Source organism: Anopheles funestus, chromosome 2RL (assembly GCF_943734845.2).
Source record: "Anopheles funestus chromosome 2RL, idAnoFuneDA-416_04, whole genome shotgun sequence".
Classification (NCBI taxonomy): domain Eukaryota; kingdom Metazoa; phylum Arthropoda; class Insecta; order Diptera; family Culicidae; genus Anopheles; species Anopheles funestus.
The window spans coordinates 70,166,868-70,183,275 of record NC_064598.1 but is presented as its reverse complement, the minus strand read 5'-3'; positions in this window follow the sequence as shown (position 1 = coordinate 70,183,275).

Genomic DNA, 16,408 nt, shown 5'->3' with positions numbered 1-16,408 from the left:
CCGCTTCGACAGCCGTGCCAGATGGATCTTCTGAGTAGCGAAATCATCAATCTCGGCTAATGCACGGTGCCGGAGTTCCGACGTTTTCCTGCTTTCACTGCAGGTTTCGTCAGGTTCGTTCCATTAAGGCCACTAAGGTAAGGTATACATTTTTTTCCTTTCCACTAGAACGTGTGATTTATTTTCTGCTCACCTGCTTCAGCAAACGATGATTGCTCAACCATCACCCCTTTTTTTGGGCGCTATTTTTTCGTTTGTTGGGAAGGGTGAAAGAAATATCTGTACTTGTCGGTAGAGACTCATGTTTCGTGGGAAATGTATCCGTTTGGAAGGGAAATGGCATCCAAACACCTTGCCGGCTTTTCTTTTTGCTCATCCTTCCTTCTGCCCATGGTCGTAGCAGGTGATTTTTCTCTCATTTCACTTCGATCCATCTTGGGTTCAATATTTGATTAGTTCATTGTTGCAGCGGCAAGCAACATATTTGGGATCTGGTGCTTCTTGTTTGCTTTGCCAACACCTTTCCTTGGGCTTGTTTAGGGTGTTGGCAAGGGGGTTTTGTAAAGTGTGGCATATATTCCACTAGCAAAGAAAGGCCATCGATGCCATCCGGCAAACCCGAGAGGACTTTCGGCTGGTCGTTATGAAGGAAAATCTAATCAATCGTTCCATCTCTGCTTCTGTAACACAGAATGAAGGGATAGAACTGATGGATAAGCGTTGGAGTTCTTTAGGAAGAGGAAAAAGAGAGAGAGAGAGAGAGAGAAAAAAAAGGACGAAGCACACAATAACATACACACACTCTCTTCAGCAGCATACATTTCATCAACTTCTTCCATCTTACCGTATCAACCAATTGAAAGGTCTCCATTAACTGTAGACCGGCGAAGAAAAAAAAGAATGACCCTGTGTATATGTTTACACATCTTTTTTTCAGATCTTGTATTGTAAACAAGATGAAGCCATTCTGAATACAACCTTTCCTTTATTCTTTCAATTGTGAAAAGAAGAGGCATATTGTGATTGATCGCGGCGTCAAGTTTCATCGTTGGAATGCAATTTTACGTGAACGATGTTGTTACTGACATTGAGCGTATTTATATTTTAATTCAGCTTAAGATGTAATTGTAGTCATTAACCACGATTCCATACAAGTTTGATTAATAAGGTGTGATAACAGGGTGATTAAGGCTCCGGTTCCATACATTTTTTTTGTTTCATGAAAGAATGGCTTGGATAGAATGATTATTTACTAACGAATAAATTTTATACATAAAGTCAAAGAATAATCAGACTCGTTTTATTAGCTTCCTGTGCTTAATTTGCTAGAATTGCACACAGAAGAATAATCCATTGTATAACATTATGGCTATGTTTACTAATTGTTTTATAACAATCTTTATGAAGAAATAACAAATGGTTTAAAAATGGAATGAACAAAAAAAAATTATTTTAATACCAATTAAATAAAAATAGACAAAAAAGTTTATTTTTTGGGCGGCCGGAAGGGGCCTGTGATGTATGTGATGGCCCCGGACCACACGGCACGACCGGGGATCAAATCCCGGGGATCAGTCCCGCCGTAGCAAGGACTGACTATCCATCTACGTGGTAAAATAAGTCTCGTAAACCAGAAATGGCCGGCATGACCTCAGCGGTCGTTACGTCAAGAAGAAGAAGACAAAAAAGTAATTTTTAATAAAATTAAATTAAAAAAAATCATACGATATGTCTATATTAATCACATATTTATCAAAAAGATTTTTTTTACGTTTCGAAAACGTAAATTATCTATTTCAAAATAAATATATCTGTAACTCATAACAATGTATACATATCCTGGTTGAAATATAAACCATTAGCGTTGAAACCAATATTCCATCCGTTCCCAAAATAGCCAACCTCCCTTTAATGGAGACGCATGGTGTTTCACAGTTACAGCGCTTCTAGAAACAACTGCACCTATCATGCGCTCTGTATGCTCGCATTTCAAACAGGAACGCGGTACGTACAAATTGAAACCTGCAGTTGGCTCTAAATAGCTGGCCCACGATTAATCTGTGCAGCGAGCAAAGAGCAAAACGAGCGTAGGTTACGGACAAGTTCATCGCTAGCGTATAATTGTATTGCAGATGATTTAATAACTCCGACTATCGGAGGCTGGTAAGCCGTGCTGCTGGCACGTTTCGCGTCTGTTTGGCAGTGTGGGCGTCGAATATTTGCAGCCGATGCATTCGGTGCACTAACTGGAGCTTGGATGAAGCTGGATGCCTGGTCACGGTCGAAGGAATGTAGCAAAGCGTATAATTGATTTTCGCATTAATTCATCGAAGTTGATAACGAAAGCTGGGTTTTCGTAGCCGTTACTGAGTCAGCATCTGATTTGTGGTTTTCGGTAGGCTACCATTGAACGTGTGTGAGTGTGTTTAGGGTGATTTTTGCCCCTGCGAACGTTTTGAAAGGGCTTCGCGGTTTTCCGAACCTGTACAGCAAGGATACATATTTTCTAACATTATTCTTCACACCTTTACCACTGGAACAGGCGTTTTTCAACTGTCGTAAACGACGCCCCACATAATGAAGGTAAGTGAGGAGAGTGTAGCGTCAACTCTCAAGGGAATGATTGCTCGTATGGACACCGGGATGGTGATGCCACGATCCATCTGTTGGTCGGGTTTTGAGCGATGGCGTCATAAATATTTATGATCATTAGTCGACTGGGAGTCATAACGAGTTTATCCGTAAAATGTTTCAATATGATGAACTGGTGACCTATGGTGTAGCGGAAAATGCATCGATGCGTGCACGGACGGTTGGTTTTTTGGCTAATCTCGCAATTGATACCCGATTTCGGTCGAGCTCGGGTTGATTGCGTGAAGTCTGTACGGGGAGTCCAGTCTAAATTGTCATCGCACTCAATTAGGCGTAGAATAAGTCCTGGCCATGACAAACGACACACAGGTGACGGGAAGTTCAAGGAAGGGATCAACGGTGTACGATACGTTTTATGTTGATTGCGCTCGTATCGGTTTTAAGTCCGTTCTGAGGACGACGGAAAGTTGATGAAATAAGAGATAGAAAAAAGTGCGAGCGAGGCAGGTTAGCATACATTATGCTAATGATTGATGGACCCATCGCAAAGCTGTCCGATGTTTGAGTGAGTTCGATGTTAGTTTTGCACAGTTGGCGAGGGTTCAGGGGTGGATGAGAAATAAATTGGTTGAACATAGTTGGAGCACATTATAGGCATATTGCTGCTATCTTAAATTGAGATTGATCGTCAAAAAATTGTTAAATATGATTAGCTATTTATCACCCATACCGGGGCAAGGTTCGTAGATGAGCAGACTATCAATAACTAACAAACCTTCCTATAATAAATGTACTTCTATGAGTATGACGCACATTTTACTCATTGATTCATTGATGGATTGAAACATCATTATTAACAGAATTGGAACAATAGTTCATAAATATGGAAAAAATCATTTATGCCATTTAAAAGAAGAATTTAAAAACACCACATCACATCACATTAAAATGCTAGATTGTTCTGAAAATTCTATAATGACAATTACTCATTTACGGTCACTGATGATGGGAGGGAAAATAAGCTTCAAAGCAAATAATTCACGAACACCTGGTAGGGGGCATGCTTTGAGGATTTATATTTTTATTACGCGGTCAATGTGTGTGACCCACTGCTAACATGATTACCGGAACAGCATCCAGTTTATCTGTAGCTTGTGGAAGAGTATGCGAATGGGTGCTGTTCACAATACGTTTTCCATTATTCATACTTTCCAGCCGAAAGAATCTTTTCCACTTTGCACCTGCTACCGTGAACCGAAAGCAAAGAAGTAATATTTTATATCGTTTGAAACGATCAGTTGGCGCTAGTAGGAAAGGTATCAAATTTTCGTGATAATAAATGTGTCTAAATGCAAAAAAAAGAATAATTGCATGCATTGGATTTCGCAAAAAGAAATTTATATATCTTCTGTCAACTGATGGTAATGCATGCACGGTTTACAATTTTTCATAAGTATAGAAAGCAGTGCAAAAAGTTCTGCATTTTTAAACACCATACCATGGTGCATAGAATAGGTGAAACAGCCTTTTAATATCACGGAAAACTTTCGGTGTGGTGGGAAAATTAAAAATTAATTTTCAATAATTTACACATTCGTAGTGAATGGAAGGTTTTTTTTAAATATTTTGCATTGTTACTTTTAAACATATTCGTCACGCTGCCATTCGTTGGTTCTTTTTGGTGGAAAACTTCATCCATGCCGACGTAAGCTGCGAAACAGATGAAAAAATTTTAATGCAGTTTGTCACTTTAATGATTCTCAAAGCGGATGAAGTAAAAACGTTCATTTTTGTATGTTTTCGTTGCTTAAATTGAACTCATTTTGATGATTGCCTTTCACTGGAAATTTAAATGACTGTTTCATAGGTAAAAAAACATTTTTAAACTAATTTTGAGATCATCAAATTTAACAATAATCTTTTAATATTGACACCAAATATGTAATCATCTTTACACTTATTTTATTTATTTATTTTTAATTCATGATTACAGCTTTTGTCGTATTGTCAGCCTCAAAATTCTAAACTTTGTATAATTTTCACAAGGCATTTCCACCTTGTACTTTGCCTTATCCAGGGCATAAGCGGTTTTAGATCACCTTTACATAATATTGATTCAATTTTAAATTAAAAAAAAAAATTATTCCTTCCAACTTTTATATATTTTAATAGTATTGCATCATTGTGAGTAAATAATATTGTTTTTAATGCAACTCACATGTACCACTTAAAGATAAGAATTTGTGAATGCTACTGTGAGTCATCATTCAATTCACAGAAATGAGCGAATTCGTACTGTATCAACCGAAACAGATTGCGAAAGTGAATGTCGCTCTACCCACCACAACAGTAAAGTAGCCGAAAGGACAGAAAGTTATACAAACAAATATACCCCGAAATGTTGCCCGTTGACACGTGTCATCTGCAAACCAAACGAACTGAGGCCTGCTAAAGGTAACAGAAATGTGAGACAAAAAATGTTGTTATTCCACCATAATCAAACCACAATCCACAGCAGCCGGACGACAGTCGGAGGGCTTTTGCGCGACGTTTAAAAAACTTTCGTCTCATACAACCAACCACCACAGAGCCCAGATGATGGGCAGCTTCGCTTGGCAGATGTTTAATGCAACAGTGCCCGGTTCGAAGTTGCGTTGTTTGTTTCTGTGGTTGTTGATGGGTTTCAATTATCTGTCAGAGCGGGCAGTTCGGTATGTTCGCTCGTGTTTATTGCGCAACGGTATCTCATTTTTGGCAGTTGCAATTTAATCACTAGTAAACACCATTATGTAGTGAGCAGAACATGTTCTTTAAATAGAGATACAAAATGGAAGTATTTCGAGGAAATGTGGGATGAAGTACTTACCTTAAAATTTACCTTATTGCAAATCGGATGGTTCGATTGTTCTTCGTGAAAAAAAAGAAAAAAGTTCGATTCGATTGCATAGCAACCGTGGAACCAAGATTAATGGTTCATGCGAAAGCCGCGCGACAACTGAGAATGGTGAACAAGGTGCTTTGCTCAAATTTTCCATCGCTTACAAATTCGACATAGATTTTCACCAATTTGTAAATGTCTTGTTTCGACAGGGCTGTCTGTCGTGGCGCGATGCGGTTTCGTGCCGGTATTACACTAACCATGATCGAACAGTATGCGTGTTCGAGGTTTGGCTGTGGTCCTGCCGGTGACGCAACTTTTATTTTAGCTTCCATTCCATCGGATTCCATCACGCTGTCGCTGGGGCGGCAGACGGTGGGCCAAGTATGCACGTTTTGAATACTTTATGACTTCGATAATCCTAAAAAATTACTCTAATCCTCGATGCTTGACGAGAACTGATGGACCCCCATTGATTTTGTGCCGTTCCCGTCACTCGTGTCGTCGATGTTGAATATTTTTCGCCGGGTGAGTGGTTTACATGATTTTTTGAAAAATGAATACACACAGATATGGGGGAGTTTAGAGGGGATGGGGGAGTTTAGAGGGTAAAAAACAAAGCCCACTGTACCTATCCGGGGCGATGTGGCGATGATGCGTTCGCAACGCGGAGACATAAATCCGTGAATAAACGAATAGCAGATTCATCGGAATTGGGAGCAAAAAGAGTAGCATATACACGGGTAATCTCTTCGCTAAACAAAGCGTCAAAAACAACACTGAAGCTGGCAGGCGGTACTTTTCCGCGTAGAAGACTAATAGTCTACGATCTTCTTGTGAATGTTTAGGGAAAATAAGAGATGTTTGGTGAATATATTCATGCATTCTGGCTAACTATTTTATGGTAAAGTAAAAATTCTACTGTAATGTATTGAATATTCTAGAAAAATATACAAATTTGCTATCGGTTCACATTCAAGATTAGTTCAGGATTCTCATTCAACACTGCAAGGAGCAGATTAGGACATTTTATGCTATTCTATTCTCGAATGATGCAAAACGGTGTTTGAAGCAAGATCAAATATAAATAAAATAATAGTAAAATTATTTGTGCGCTATAAACCTTGATTTGTTGAGCGGAAATTGAGATTTTGAGGTACTCATGTGTAGATTTCTACCCAATAAAAAAAATCTTCATAAAATGATAAACTTCAATTAATATAGCTTTTAAAAGATGTTCGAATTTGTATACTAGTTTTGTGCTTATTGAATCTTTTGAAAAGAGTCATTCATATGAATCTTCAGTGAAGAGTAATTTATGCCATGTTTCGAAACTCTAAGGATTCAATGAGGATTCATGAATCTTCAGAATAGAGATTCAGAGTCATTCAATTCAAAGATTCGCTCAGATTTATAGATCTCAATCAGATTCACCCAACATTAGTGTATACTTGTTAGTGTAGCACATTTTATCAATTTGTTTTGTAAGTCCCCTTTTACCTGAGTAAGTCTTCTAATGCCTGAATGAAAATGTCTAATGCCTGAAGACAAAGGCTCACATTTCACCTTTAGTTTTTCGTCCCAAAATTCATTCTATCGCTTCAATCAACCTTTTGTCTTAATTCTTTGAAATCATTTCTTGCATTCTGGAGATGGGTTTTTTCTCGCTTCCCTAACATTGTCTAGAAGACAAGCATGAAGGTTTTTTGTTCTGATTGCCCTCCCGTTTCAAATTGTAACCCCATTCAGGGCAGACCTCGCTGTTGTTTGCTTTCGCGTTAAAAATTGATGAATTTTACATTGACATTTTTCTGGTACTACGCCGAAGGATGGAAAAGTATTTTCCCTAAGGTGACATTATTCGTTCGCACCTCTTTTTTGAGCCTATTTCTCTAGACATTCCCACTACCTCGAAAGGCCACTTTTGCTTGATACAAACCGGGAGGTTTAGTGTTTTTGCACAATGTTTTACAAAGGTTTGGTTCATGGTTTGAACTGTGTAGGCGGTCGGATGGAATGAAGACATCATTATTGATTCATTACAGTGTCGCCGATGGCAACGATAGCTTCCGGTGGGGAGCTTCAGCGTGTGATTTGGAGTATTCTTGTTAGGAGTTTGTGGTCGCGAATCAATAGAACACCGCAAACCGATAAGCACGCGTGGAATGGCACAGTGAGACGGGAATTCTGACAACAATCGATGAAATTGTGAAATTTTTATTTTTTAGATAAACAAAAATATTTGTGATATTTACATGCATTAATTTTTGGAAAAAAATTTTTAATTTGAAAATATTTTCTTTTAAAAAATTATTGCTTTAGGAATCTGAAGGAATCAAGTAACAAATTGCACTGGTCCGTTCCAGTTTCCATAAGAAATAGGTAATTAATAACGTATTTTTTTGGCTAGACAAGACACCCGCAACAGCAACAGATCTTCTAAGAATTGTTCGGTGTGCGTTTGATTACGATTTGCCCAGTGTTCGATCGAACAGACAACAAAAGTAAAAATAAAAACTTCCACTCCCGGACCAGATTGTTCGGAGGCTTAGGCTTTAAACGACGTGCGATACGGTAGTACGTTCACGACCATCGTTTAATGGATTAACAGGCCCTTTGAAAGTGTCGTTACATTTTATGTTTACGACACGGCGTATCATCAGTGCCGGCACTTTACGATTGTGCCCAGAGTTGCAAGTGTTAGGCAGCAGCAAGGCGCAGCCTCGGTTTTCGTGAAAATGTGTTCACCGTCCGTCCGGTTGTGACAGCATATCGAAGGACGCGATGGTTGGGTTGCATCGCGAAACAGAAGCGGTTCTGATTTTGCTGACTTTAACGATTGATCGGTTTGATGAGGTGGAATGGTACGTTGTTGCAAAGTGAAGCAGGCAGAGCAGCTGAAGGCTGAAGTTTACTTTCCGGTTTTCCCATTGCCAAAGCCACGGCGCAATAGCCTGGCCTGGGTGTGAAAAGTGGGTGAAGTAATCTGTAAAATGTTCGCGATTCGCGTTGATGGTAGTGGCGTTGGCATATTTTTTCATCTACTTAGCCTTTAGCGCTCGTAGTGTTTGTGTGGAAGCGGTGGGGTCCATTAAGATTATTTAAACATTTGCTTCGTGCTTTGTCATTAGCATGTTTATAACGTGCTGTAATGGTCTTATTCCACCGTCGAACGGTTCATAGGCTGAGGAAGCCATCGTTCGATATTATTGCTCGTTTCCTTGGTATTACGTCCAGGGTTTGGCTGCGGGCGGTAGCTAAATGTCAGTGAAACCACCCATTCTCAAGGGTCGGCATAAGGAGAAGGTTGGCCTAAAAAAACAACGATGATTTTTGCGCTTTTCACATCTAAACCGCGCGGACATAAACAGCACGCGCCTTGACATGGTGGGTGAATTACGAAGAACACGTTGAAGCATACGGATTGGCAAAACCAATTTGCTGACATTTTGAAAAAGGAAAAATAGAAAAGAACACAAAATATGCACAATAGTGTTGTTGTGTGGGTGCCCTTAAACGATTCGGCCCGGCAAATCTGTCAATATAAAAATTAAATCTTATGGTTATTTGCTTTCGATAAGGATTCATGAAGGGAATTTCGTGTACACCACCACCCTTATGCTATGCTGGTGCTATTTGCTGTACCACAATCGGCAGTCTACGGACCGAGTGCAGTGCACATTATGGAGTAATGGGAGCAAAGAATGGAGAAGTACAAAAAAATCGCACCATTGCACCACACTGTCGTAGGGAAACAATGCAAAAATGCGAACACAAAAAGAAAGAAACCATTGCAAAGCATAAGATTTTATTCGCTGCTCTGCTGCTAAGTATTTTATAATGAAAATTTATGATGATAGCCGTGGTAAATTTATTGATATCGATAAGCGTGCTAGTACTGGTTTGAGAATGTGTTTTTTTTGTTTGTGTGTTTGTGTTGGCATAATGTTTCACTTCTTTTCTTCTGGTGAAATAGAATAAAGCCATCCGATGCATCTGTGCTGCTGGTTGTTGAATGGGATCTTATGAGAGAGTGGCTGGTTGCTCTGAAGGGTTATTAGAAACAATTGAACCAGTCTCTTTGGTTGTTGGATAGTACCATTGTTTAAGAAATAGAATAATGGGTTAGAAAGAGTGGGTAATCTTTTAATTGCTGAATTCTTTCTTCATTAAATGTTGTCTTACGATTTTGGTGCAATTGTTTTTTTTCTTTATTTAGTAGTAAAACAGATAGTATTTTGAGAATTGATTATTCTTTAGGCATTTCAACACAGAGGTGCTCCACATTCTATGATGTGTAAATGGGATAGAATGATTCGTATCGTAATGTAAATGAGCTGACAATTAATCAATGTCATGGAATTTATTTATTTATTTCTTTAGAATAGCCTGGCCGTATTGATAGCTTAGAAATATAAAATATCGTAGAATTATGAGATTTTCAGGAAGTTATTTACTTTAGTCGTACTTTATTACTTTGATTATTTAAAATTTGAAAACCATCTGTCCATTATATCACTTGGGATCTCTCCGAATTCCAACGATTGTCGATTAGAATTAAACTGTGGCAAAGTATCCGATCGCTCGTGTCCTAGTGAACGACGATCGGCGCATCCGATCGCTCGTGTCCTATGCGTAGTACTGCTAACTATTATTTATATAGTAACGCTACTTACACGGACTTACCCTACCACAGGGAGATACTCGAAATTGGTGTATTTTGAAACGCCGCCAGGAGCGTAGCGTTTGTTCATCAGATGGCGCTGATCACTATCGTTTCCTGAAGTGGATGTTCGTAGGTATGACAAGAAGTCAAGAAGTACAAAAGCTGTAAAACTAAATATGTTTCTGTAAGTCAAGTGATGAAGTCAGTCTGTTTGATAAATCACTCACATTAAAATGTCGATGATCTTCTGCTTCTTCTTCGAGGCGTAACGATCTCTGAGATCATGCCGGCCATTTCTGGCTCACGAGATTTATTTTTACCACGTAGCAGGATAGCCAGTCCTTGCAACGGAGGACGGTCCGGATGGGATTTGAACCCGGTACTGCCGTGTGGGCCGACGCCGTTTGTCACATACACCAGCGGACCGCCCCGATTTCGATAATAATCAATACAAACAATGCCTAATAATTATATTATAATGCAAATAATACAATGAATACAATAAACACAATAATTCAAATAATAATATTTAAATGGAATTATAATTAATAATTAAATAATAATAATAATAATAATAACAATTTCATAAAATATTATATGTAAGTTACATATTGATTGTATTTTTCCTGAAAAAATCATTCAAAATCCTGTCATCTAACAATACAAAAATAAAATTAAAATTGTAAAAATTTTATCAATTTTTTTAACATAAATTTTAACTAACCTATAACCTAACCTAATATTTTTTATTTGCTAATTTTAAACCTACTTACATACTCTATTATTACGTCTTTTGCTGTATTATCAGCACTACTTGTGGTAAGTAAGGACTGTTGCATTACAAATCTTCTACGTGTACACAACGGAGCCATTTTCAACAACTTCGTTATATGCAATCGTGCGGAAAAGCGTTACGAATTACAAAACATTTAACCAAGTGTTTCGAAAGATCGGGTATTTATTTTCATCGCACGTGTAATGACGATAGCATCGTTCAAGAACTGTGATTGCCTCAATCGACCATGTTTAAGATGTGTACCGTGGTACAAAACATGGACGCTTTTGCAATGGTTTGCCAACGGGAGAGGAACATTGGAAGGTTTGTCTCCAATTGCAATTGCACCTTTTGGGTTTCTATTGATCTTTGTTGCAGTTGGGTGAAAACTGAGTGGAAGTTGGATGATTAGGGAACGGATTCGAATTAACAGTGTTGCTAATATCTGAGCACTTGAACACTAGCTATCGGATCTACACACCAGGACATGGTTGTCTAGAATAGTGTAAAAGGATTCAATGCGACAATTTCCATCGATCGAAGACGACTTGTGCCGCTGTGTTGGTGTGTGGCTGGTTGGTGGAATATTACATCTTTTTAGCCACCCTTTATTGCTTTGTTTGTTTGCAGGCGGATTTTGTGATTTAGCGAATAGGATTTGTGTGAGCTTTGGTGGTACTTTTCTGCACAATTTCATCAGGAGTAAAAGTTTTCGCCTTTGGCCGAAATAAAGTGCCGTACGCTGCCGTATCTAAATGGGAGTGGGGGGTAATCCTCGCTTACAGCTGCAACTGGCGAGTGGACGCAGTGGCAAAATGGAGATTCGTTCGTGCATGAACCAACCAGGCATTTTAAGGTATTCGAGAAGTGAGTGTGTGTGTGCATTTTAGATGGTGATCTTCTGGAAACGGGGTAAAAGGGTGGTACTAGCGGAAAGATAAAAACTTTATCTTTGCAGCAAATTTGTACGGATTTGTGTGTGTATCGGAATTAAGGTCGCTAGTAGCCTGAAACTAAGATACACCTTGCCGGGAGATGGAACACAAAGGGATCGTTTAAGATTGCAATGATTTTTGAACCGCGTTTTCCGTGCACGGGTTCAGATCGGGTATGCAATCGTGAGCAGCTCTCGGTTAACGAGGTACGACCGAAGGGTACACATTTGCATTTTGTAGATGTTTCGGTTTGAAGTTGTTCCCGCACGTTCTCGATCGTTATCCTTTTCACCGAACGGACACTTTTCGCCTACCGGCGCACACTGTCAAAGACACTGACCCGTTAAGTGCTGCGCTGTGTAATAAAAGTAAAATTTTATTCGTACAACTGCTCGAACAAAAGGTTGGTCTTTTCGATATGGCTGCAGGTCTAAGGTGTGATCGACGTCCAAGGGATGAAAGCCATCCGAGAAGTTGTTGGAGCCGAATTGACTAACCCGGCGTGGTGCAGAGGAGTGGTGAGTCAAATGGCGAAAGAAAACTGCCAAACTAATCTCCTTCCCTCAGAATTTCTTCTTAAGCAGACGTTCCAGAGCAAAAAAAAAGAAAACCCCCCCGACCCCGTTGGCGTGTTTATATGGATGTGGAAGAAGTAATAATAGTTTTGGGTAAAAGTTTTTCCAAACAAAAAAAAAAAAACAACTCCATCCTCTCCTGGTTTGGTTTCAGGTTTCGTTTGCAGTTTGCTTAAGTTATCCCTTTGACTTTTGTACCAACGAACCGGAGCAAGGGACACAAACACGTAGAAGAAATGCGTCCCGCCGGTGGCTATTCGGATTGTTTCGTTGTGGTTTCGTGTGGCCGGACGACAGATTTCTTCGGGTGAAAAACAAAACTTTTCACAAATCCCTGCCGTTGGGTATGGTTTGGGGAAGCACAAAAAAAATATACCACGTGTGGGCTTTGGATGGTTGGTGTGGGATGGTATTAAGCTACGGCAATAACAGCATATATACACACATCATGAAGAGAGAAAGTTTCTGACCAGCTAACGATGAAATGTCCGTTGGAAAGTCGTATTGACATTTTTTTTCTGACTTCCCCGTAATAGAAGTGTTTGCAGTCTGTTGGTGTGGGATATAATTGGGCGTAAATGTTCGTCTAAAGGCAAACAAAGGTATAGAATAAAGTTGTAGGTCGATCGAGCATTGATAGAATGCATACGATTTAATTCAAGTTGAATATATAATTGTTTGATTAATTCTTCAAAGGTTTAAAATGATGCATTTTATTATGTTCAAATTATCTTCTTAGATTATCAAATAATCTACGTTATTTAAAATAAAAAATCGTTAAAGTATAATAATCAAGTTAAAATATATCTTTCAAATATCGATATAAATTTGCAATTCGTAGTGTTTTCCAATAAGGAATTCACAGAATTTTGATAAAGTAACTCAAGTGATAATTAAATATCATTAACTGAAACCAAACGATGATCCAATGATGATATATGAAAATACTGGCACAATAATTTACCACAACACGAGATTAAAGTTTATTACATAAGATTAAGAATTTAAAATTTTAATGTTATCCTCACCATCAGTGATACTTTTATCTTCTTTCTTGTTGTATTGAGTAAATTTTTCAATCACTCTACGTATTTAATCGATTTAATTGTACATCAAATAGCTTGTTGAATGTCATAATCCAACGTTTAAAGTCTGCAAATAAAAAACATCAACCTTTTATCACTTATCAACACAGTTTCCCCGCAACATAACGTCTATAGAAGCACAGAATAGAACGAGCCGTAATGCAACAGTTAACGTAGTGTTAGCATCAACTGCCTAATTTACCGTTCATGTGCTGTTTAAATAATTTAAATTCCTTCAAGCTGTTGAAGATGAAACGTATCAGTAGGGAGGGGAAAAAATCTGCCTCAAAGCGATACAATAAAATGATAAAAGACGACGAAAGGAAATGCAAAAGAATCACTCGCAATCGTTCGTACTGAATAAATGGGCTCAATTTGTTGTTAGAAATCGTCACTGTTAGCTAAATGCATGCGAAAACAAAAAAAAAAAGACAGAGAATAACAAAAATCACTTCGCCCAACTTTTTGGCGTGATTTCCACGTTTGCATTAAGCTTATCAACTGGCTGGAAGTCCGTTTACGGCAAACGATGGGCTGAGGGTTCACGGTGGTGGTAAATAATCTCATTTCCACAGTGAAGCTTCCCTTGTGTTTTTTTTTTCCTTTACTCTACTCTCCCCACATTACTCGACAATCGGTTCCCCACGGTTGTAGCATCTTGGCGCAAACACCTCATCTCTTCCACCGCTATACGTCCCATGCAACGGCATATAATCTTTTAAAGTTCAATTTGAATAAATATCGCGGCCATAAAATATGCAAATTATATTTTCAAGATTTTACAATTTAAATTTTCCCGCGAGTGCGGTTGTCCTCTCGATGGTCCGCGACGAAGCGATGGTGTACCGTTGTCTATGAGTGGGTCGAAACTTGAATTTTTGTTCGATTTTTACTCTTGAAGCGTGTGGTAACAACGAGGCGGTGGAATCTGGTTAGGTAGGAAATCGATAGGAAAAATCAAACCGTACCGTTTGTTGCTGGGCACTGACAGTTGTCGATGAGGGACCGGCGGATGGGTTTGGAGTAGGTAGTGGGATTCCTTTCCTAGTTTCGATTTGGTGTAGGAAAATGTGAACCATTTTCTCGGGTAAGTATCCCGCACGGAGCTCGTAGGGTGAGGTGTAAAGACGATTGCATACACCACAGGCGCTTGGCACGGAACCGGAGTCAAGCGGATCGGTAACAAAGCGAAATTTTATTTGCTCCAAATGAGAATCACTTTAGTCTCAATCGGAACCTGAGTGGAATATGAAAGTAGCAGAGACAGAATCGAAAGCCGTCGGTATCGGTACCGGTACCGGTAGCGAATGGCCAGCGTAAGCGTATTTCCCGCAATGGAAGGTGGGGAAGTCCGGAAAAGTCTCACCGTGATTGGTGCTGGGAAGAGGTGAAAGCAGCGGCATGTCTGAGAGGTCGCTGATATGGCGAAGATTTCCACTACCGAGATGAAAGCGAACCAGGCACCGGTCGGAGGTCGCTGTTGAAGTTGTCGTTTGGTTGTACGCTGTGGACATCGATTGGTCGAGAGCAGACGTCCGGTTGTCGATTGCAGCAACAGGGAGGTAAGCGGGCGAAGTGATTCAAATGCAATAACAAGCACCGTTTGTCCGTTTTCGAAACGCCGTCCGAATGCTTCGATCGGTGCAAAACATTTTCGGTCACGATAAGTTTCCACCTTTTTCCGCTAAATTTCCGCCCGCGCTGTACTTGGGAAGTAAGATAGTGTGTGACCGAGTTCGGCATCCTATGCTAGAGAATTTCGGTATGAAATAGTGAGATTTTTATTTCGTTTTCCAACTGGCTTCGACTGAACAACCTCGCCGAACAAAGGGTCGGGGAGTGCTAAATCGATTTGCACAAATTAGAACTGGAGGTCGCTGTCGGTGTCTGGGGTCTGTATATCTTCCGGCCAGGCCTGGGGACCAGGTTTCGGTCCCGTTCGGCACGTTTTCGATGCCCGTTAAGCATGGTAATTTATTTGAAGTCATCGAGGATCCCATCCGCTGACTGGATCTTGTCCTTTGTCGCTGTAGATGGTGAGCGGACATCATGGTCAGTGCTGCTATCGGTGGTGCATAGCAGACAGACGGGGAACGTGATTTTACAATAGATATTTTGTGTTTATTACTGTTGAGAGTTCTAGTGCAGAATTATCAGAACAGTGGTAAAGGAAATGTTGTTTGCTGCTGATGATACTTTGAACATTGGCATTGGCTTTGAACATTGGCAAAGTTATTTTGGAAAGCAAGTAGTAAAATAACAATTCGAAACATTTTGTTCAAATTGTTGCGTTTTTTTAAATGTAGTTAGCATAACCTTTTAAAAATGCAGCAATGTGTATTCGTATGACGCACGTATTTTTTTTATCTCAGAGATACATTTTTTTTCCTTCTTAATAACAGCCTGGCCGTATGAAGACTTATTTTCCCACGTAGCAGGGTGCCGGTTTTCACATACGCCACCGGGGCTCCCCTCAAAGATACAATTATTTGAAAAATAAATTCTTATTTACCAAAAAAGGAAAAAAAATTGAGCCATATACTTTGGTTTGCATAAATTCAGGCAATTCAGCTTAATAGGTCAATAAAACAAACAGTCCGAAGGTCTTGACAGGAGAATTAGTTATACAAATTATAGTATTACAAATTAAACATTAAGGAAAAATTCAGCAAACAAATAAAATAGATAAGATTGGAATATAATTGACATTAGTATATAGAAAAGATTCATATGATAACTGGAAGATGTAACATGAAATTCATTTGAACTATTAGCATTATTCGTGAAGGTAATTTTAACTGAAGTTCAACGGTTAGAAGAAGAAGGTGTATTGAAAAAGGTTTAAGTACAAACATGCTGGTCAATTAAACTAAGCAAATAAAAGAGAAAAATATTTCAAGTT